Genomic DNA, 7,465 nt, shown 5'->3' on the forward strand with positions numbered 1-7,465 from the left:
ATGGCAACCAACAACTCTGTACCTCCTCTAGTACAAGACGATGTGCACCAGCCCCGTCCTTACCCGGCAAGCCAATGGGATGACTTCTTTCTCGACTACAAGCCATGTACCCCACAACAAGTAAGAGTTCCATCCCACATCTATTTCTTAAAGGCACTCCGCAACAAAGCTACATCCTTCACATCTCGTCAATCAATGTGTCTCCGCACTATCTATCGATGGAGGGCAAGGCTGAAGCTAAAAAGGAAGAGATGAGGCAAATCATAATAGACACCGCCAAATCCTCTGACCTACCTCAGAAGCTCGAGCTTATCCACACGTTGCACCGTATTGGGATTGACTATCACTATGGAAAAGAGATTGATGAACTGTTGTGTGAGATATACGATGGAAATATTGAACTTTTGGACCTTCTACAGCTTCTCTGCAGTTTTACTTGCTCAGGAAACATGGTTACTGTGTATCTTCTGGTACGTACACTTTTACGTGTAAAAGTTATGGTACCTAAAATTGTACTTCCAGATATGAGTCTCGTGATTACAAATTTTAGCTCGTGCAATGGATTTTGTTTTTGCAAAAATCAATTATATATTTAGTTGCCTAAATATCTGGATGTAAATATATATATGCAGATGTGTTTCCAAGTTTATAGACAAGAATGGAAATATTGAAAGCACTGATGCCACATCCTTGTTGGGCCTCTAGAATGCTGCATATCTCATAACCCATGGAGAAAAAATACTTGATGTTGCCATAATTTCCACAAAGAAGATCCTAAAATCAATTGTTAATCATTTGGACACGACAATTGCAAAAGAAGTTAGACACAGACTTACAGAGTTGAAACAAAGCGCTACATCTCAGCCTATGATAAAAATTCTACAAGAAATGAGACCATACTTGAGTTTGGAAAGCTGGACTACAACCTCATGCAAGGTCTGTACTGTGATGAGCTGAAGGATCTTACCATGTAAGGATCCCTGTACTTATAATTAACACCTTCAGATATTATGAATTAACTATTATTAGTTTGGAGGCATAATAACAAGTTCTTTAAAAGATGGTGGAACGGATTTGACATCGAAATGCATCTAACTTGGGCGCGCAATCGAATGGTTGAGATTCACTTTTGGATGATGGGAGTTCTCTGTGAGCCTCATTATTCATACCCAAGAATCATGCTAACAAAACTGCTTACGCTTGTCTCTGTTTTTTGTCGATTTCTATGACAATTATAGCACCATAGACGAAAGCAACATGTTCACTACAGCAATAAACAGGTTGACTTTTGCATCGATACTTACTAATTTTAATCACACCATATGTAAGCATACAGGTACTGTAATTGGCTTGAAAACAATAGTGGGAGGAGCATGCAGTTGAGCAAGCCCCGGCAAACATGAGGCCTTTCTACAAGGGTACACTTGCATCCATAAATCAGATTGAAGAGGACCTCAAACTTCAGAAAAAACAAACATGCTGAATTGGCGAAAAAACTGGTAATTACTTATCATAGCTCTAGTTTAGTTGACTAAAATTTTATTTGAGGCAAAAGTAGTAAATATTTTCCACAACTAAAATCTAGCTATCAATAAAAAAATCTCATCACAAGAATAGTCTGTTTCAATCAAGCACAAAATTGTTAGTCATGTTGGTGGTTATTGATGGGGAAACAATATCGATAAGTCAAGGTATTGCACATGCTAGATATTAACCTCCACTTAGGGTGCAAACCTCCTGCACTACTCAATGAAACCACTTCCCAAAAGAAAATAAAAAACAATCCATTTCCTCCTCATTCCGAAATTCCTCTTCCTCGATTGTACAACACCTTGGCTCTTCATTCAACAATGACATGTAGCCCCCACAAACCTACTGGCCAGTTGTTGTCTCGTTCCTAACCACTCGCCACTCTCACTTTCCATAGTACAAACGTTTCCCTCAACCAGTGGTGCTTGGGGCCAACCAGATCCGAACAACTGTGGAGGTTGGGCCAGATGTCGCAGAGCTCTTGGGCCGCTTGGACCGGCACTCACGACCCCTTACATGGATGTAGCAACATATGAGGAGAGAAAGCACCACCTAGCCTTGTCAGAGATGTTGCCAACCACCATAGATTGATGTCTCTTTTGGATTCGAGTAGACAGATTAATGTTTCAATTTCAACGTTTGAGTGTTGCAGTTGTCCATTTTCTTTTTTGCATTAATGTATCCTTGCATGTACCCATAAGTTTCATTTTTGCATTAATCCACACATGCAAATCATGTCGCCTCACAAAGTCATGCATAGTTTTTTTCGTTAATTTTTGTGTGGTCATGGATGGTATGTGTTGGACACTTACAACAAATATATGTAGGTCATGTTTGACATTTTTGTTAAAAGATGGTGGACATTAAGTTCAATTTATGATTCACCATAAGAAAAAAATGTTGGAGTTGTTGTATCGCCTAACGTGGCAAAGACCATAAAATTCTATTAAAGATAGATTTCCTAGTTTAGTGTATGTAATAACTAAAATACATGCTGAGAGATTTTGTGTGGATTTTTGTAGTTTATTGATGCGGCAAACTGCTACCATGCTGAGGTGAAATGGAGGGACCAGAAGTATGTTCCAGCAAACCTCGAGGAGCACCTAAAAATCTCTGCGCCTAGCACTATATGTATGCAAATATCAAACATTGCATTTATATTAATGGGAGACATCACATCAAGTGAGACTATACATTGGGCTTGGGCATACCCAACAACCATCAAAGCCGTTTGCATCATCGCCCGTGTTATGAATGACATTGTGTCCCACGAGGTAAATAATATCTGATGCAAATGTGATCAATAGTTTTACACTATAAATAAAATATATTATCTTATAAAAAATTGTTTGTCACATTAAAGCGGGAAAAAGCTTCGCAACATATGGTATCCACCGCCGAGACCTGCATGAATGAAAACCGGTGCACTGTGGAGGAGGCAAATGAAAATCTTAATGAAATAGTCGAGCAAGCATGGATGGACATCTGTGAGAGCTACATGCACCTGAACATTCATCCATTTGTGGTCCTGTCAAGAGTAGTCAATCTCGCACGGGTGATGGATTTCCTATACAAGCACGATGATGGATACACCATCGGCTATTCGGTCAAAGGAACATTGAACTCGGTATATGTACATCCAACGGATGTTTGATGAATCCAAACGTATCAATGATGGCAGATTATTATGGTCTTTATCTATAAACAATGAATGATGCTCTATGTATTATCATATGTAGTGTTTGTATCATATCAATAATGCACTTACCAGATGTATGCATTGGTCGATGATTGAATGCAATGCCTGTAAGCTCCAAACAAATTCTATAATAAGTGCTAGGAAAAAATGGTGAAATGTGAAACAAGGATAAATTTGAAATGGATGTGTGATATACGTATGACAACACGAGAAAGAGCTGAGTAATCTATAGACCACAGAGCCCACACATGACCACGTCCTTCCGACCACCCATTGAAGCCATGGTGAGCATTCGAAACTATTTAGGCTATTGTGCAACACACTCTAAAAGTAGATGGGAGAGATAAGATCTAGGGTATGTCACGTATCCTTCTTCTGAATATTCCAATTGAATAGATGTGCAAAATTGTGGAGCACTACCCTATGTATAGGTGTTCTTCTAGGCAAAGTACGACTAGGAGTCCACCAACATTTGGCTTGGCAAAGGGGAAAGACCCCATCTAGGGTATGTTTCCTTATATTACCGGTTGAAGTGCTACTCATATTATGTCTAGGCCTTGATGAAATTCCCAAAACACTATGATGAAAAAACCGTGTGACAAGATTGTATATGCATTTGTAGAGCGCATTTTTTGGCCATTTTCTCAATATATCATGTCACATTGAGCCAATTACATGTTCATATGGATGATTTCCTGTATTTACTTTTTTCACCACAAGCATTGCATAATCTCTAGTATTAGTTATTAGTTTTTTTTTGTCTTTGTGTGTTTTGTAGGTGTTGTAGAACTCCCATGAAATTAGCACAATGAAAATGATATAAACGGAGGACATCCAGGCACCAGACTTAGGCATTTCAGATATTGAGAAAAGTAAAAAGAAATAGAAGTGCCCCAAATCATGATTTAATTATGCAGGTGCATCGGTGTGTTTCATGCAATTCATACGTGCCCGAGAATGTTAAATTCCGTGTTTGTATGAAGAAATGATGACCGTTCTACCAGAGAGTCCACAACACAAGACGACGTTTAGTATGACCAAACCTACACATACAACTGCTTGGACAAGACACGGAGAAGCCGGAAAGCTTCCTTTCCAGATGGGAATCTTGGCGGATTTCATCTATGTTTGTTCCTACGACTTCATTGGCCATCAAGGGATGTTTTGGGAAAGGATTGAGATCAACGAGAGCCTTTGAATCAAAGGAGGGATGCTACATCAATGGAGGAGGCTTTAGGAGAGCTCTTATATATACACGTCCAACCCTAGCCCCCGCCATCATCCTCGTACCAAACCATCCACAATCCACCTCTCCACGTCCAACTGCCATCCACATCAAGAAGCATTTGGGGGCTACGCAAAGCCCCATCTCCATTGTTCCAACCTTGAAGGAAGGCCCGGAAGGAAGCAACCAAAGGAGTCTTCCTCATCGCGGAGAGGCCATGCAAGGGCCTCCGTTGCCACCGTCGGGCCATCACCGCCACTTTTTCTAACTTTCCCATCTCCGTGATGGGTTGTAATAACTCTTAAACCCTCGTTTATATGTGATATAATTTGAGAAATTATTTTCCACGGGTCGCTCCGCTATTAAGTGGTTATTTGATATACGTCGTCTATTTTTGCATGTCTCCCTTTGTGTTGATTGTTTAACTTTGCGGTAATTTACTGATTAGAGACGTCTGATCCATTGGTGTAGTTGGAGACATCTCCAAAGGCAACACATGAAGTGAATAGATATTTGTGCAAACTAAAAGATCTTCGGGTGACATGCATTAATATCTTTTGGGGAACAAAATTAATTGTAGGGAACACGGTTGTCCATAGAACTTATTGCCTTCAGTCCAGTTTTTCACGACCTTAATGTCTTTTCGCACATTGGTATAGAACGGGAAGTACGATGAATATGTTGTGTGAGGGACCGTCCACCATCGATCAACTGTCGTACCCTATATAAGGCACAGACTTACCCATATGTGCTAATAGTCGACAAATTTAACCCCAATTGGCGTCGAAGACGAAGGAGGCTGTACCTAGATGCCAACATACTCATCTAAGACATCACATTCATTCTCCGTTGTTTATTCCTCCGCTTAGTTTAGTATTTATTTTCCATTCATTATTGTACTTTGTTTAATTCCCTCTATTAATCGTTTTCCCTATCAACCAACTTTAGCGAGCTATGTAGAAACACCGGTTTGGACGTGAGCGTAGTTTAGTATGTGACGATGCGGCTTCAGGGATTGTAGTGCCTTCCTTTTTGCTCCATGTGGGATCAACAACGCTTGCATACTATGAAATTGTTACATCGCCATGTGAACTTGCAAGCCATCAGTAGGGAGAGGCTAGGGCGGTGCTGGAGAGGGTCCGTGATGTAGGAATGGGAAGATGGTTGTGGGAGAGGCGGCTCCACAAGAATGGCAGGCGACCATCTGATGGGAAATGAAGAAGGCAAGACGAGGTGGGAGGGCATGACACACGATCAACGCCATTAATGGATAGTACGGTAGGTTTCTAAGCCTAGAAACTGGTACGGGCGGCATCACCATTATACAGAAGGAAAAAAGATGGGGACTAGGGAGGAAGAAGTTGAAAGTTCAGTTGCGCCACAACGGTTGGACAGCCTGCAACTTCTGGAAAATTTGAAGGAAGCCTCCACAATTTAAATATGGATAATGCTACAACCAAATAATATACATGCTTTTTTTTGCTCATAGTTTGTCCAAACAAAAACCTACCAAAATATCAAAATTGTTTGGTCAAATAAGTTGAAAATTTCCATTTTTTTCACTCGCTTATCTAAAATTACTAGAACTTTATTATATTTTAATTTTTTTGGTTAAATACTTAAATTTAGAAAATGAATACGTAGATAGGCCAAATGGAGAAATTATATGAGATTAATGTCAACATTATATATACATAATATGATCCATGCCAACATATATTAATTTCCATACTTCTTTTGGATTTTTATTTAATTTTGAACTCAAGTTTGTAAAATGCATGGGTCATTATTTTCATGTTGAACAACCATCCCTAGAAACAATGCCATACTATTTCATCATCAAATAGAAGGACACTTAAGATATACACGAATCCATATAATATAGACAATGCAAATTCTGTTCAAACTTTAATTTGAATTTTTAATAATTTGGTATTTTAATTTTGTGTACTATTGAAGTTTTTTTTTGGAGAAATTGTGTACTATTGAAGTTAACAAGGTATATAGTTTGTCCCTGAAGCACAAGGGGTTGGTAGCAAGCAGTAAGTTTTCCCTCGGTTGAAGAAGCTAAGATAATTAATCTGTAAATCACCGGACAGAAAACAATGATAAGTCCTTCACAAAACTAAGAAACTTTACTTGTGTCCTGCACAGGTCTAGACAGGATCAATATCACTAGCCTTGCTACTGTATGGATGTTATCTATAATTTATACTCAGAAATTGTTATAGCTTAAAAAATGGTATTTCCAGATATTATAGGCTATTAATAGTATTGTCTACAGCTATGTGTTTCACTTTTCACCTTTCTTTGTTCTTCGTTTTCCAGCAGTTGCTCTCGTAGGGCAACCAATTAATCCACGCTTCCTTCAACTTTAACATCAATTATATGTTTTGGACTGCAGTAGTACGTAGCATATGAAAAGAGGCTCAATCTTATCGTTCTACAGTTGTTTGATGTGTGCTATTTATCGCCAATAATTGTGCTTATAAATAAAGCAACCACAAAGTCCTCGTCGTCCCAATCAAGCGAGCTTATTATACCTCCCTGATGTCAGTCTCGGCCGCATAATGACATACAGACAACACAACCAGTGACCCGGGGCAGGCCAATTCATATGATAGCTAGGGGGTGTACCCACCGAAAAAAACAGTACGGGTATAGCGTGCTGAGAATTTCTCTCAATAAATAAATCAGTGCATAATGTCTCACTAATAGCAAGTTATAGCGTGATATAGCGCGTTAAAAGTATATTTTAAGGCCGGTGTTAATTTTCTTATAGCACACTTTTTTTAAAGCAGATTTCACTACAATGTCCTCCCTCTGTCCATGATATAAGAGCCTTTTTGAATCTGCAAAAAGGCTCTTATATTATGGGACGGAGGGAGTAGAATATACTGCTAGTAGGTGGAGTAGATGACGATAATATTATAGACTACATATGAATATGATTGCCTAAACCTCAAGACCGTCAATGGCTAACAGCATATACATATGTCGATGGAGGGGGA

At 39.1% G+C, this 7,465-nt stretch overlaps 1 pseudogene; it reads left to right on the top strand.

Annotated features, from left to right (window-relative positions):
• Window positions 1-3,184, top strand: LOC119366685 (annotated as a pseudogene).
• Window positions 3,185-7,465: the final 4,281 nt, after the last annotated feature.

The sequence above is a fragment of the Triticum dicoccoides genome, chromosome 2B (assembly GCF_002162155.2).
Source record: "Triticum dicoccoides isolate Atlit2015 ecotype Zavitan chromosome 2B, WEW_v2.0, whole genome shotgun sequence".
In the NCBI taxonomy this organism is placed as follows: domain Eukaryota; kingdom Viridiplantae; phylum Streptophyta; class Magnoliopsida; order Poales; family Poaceae; genus Triticum; species Triticum dicoccoides.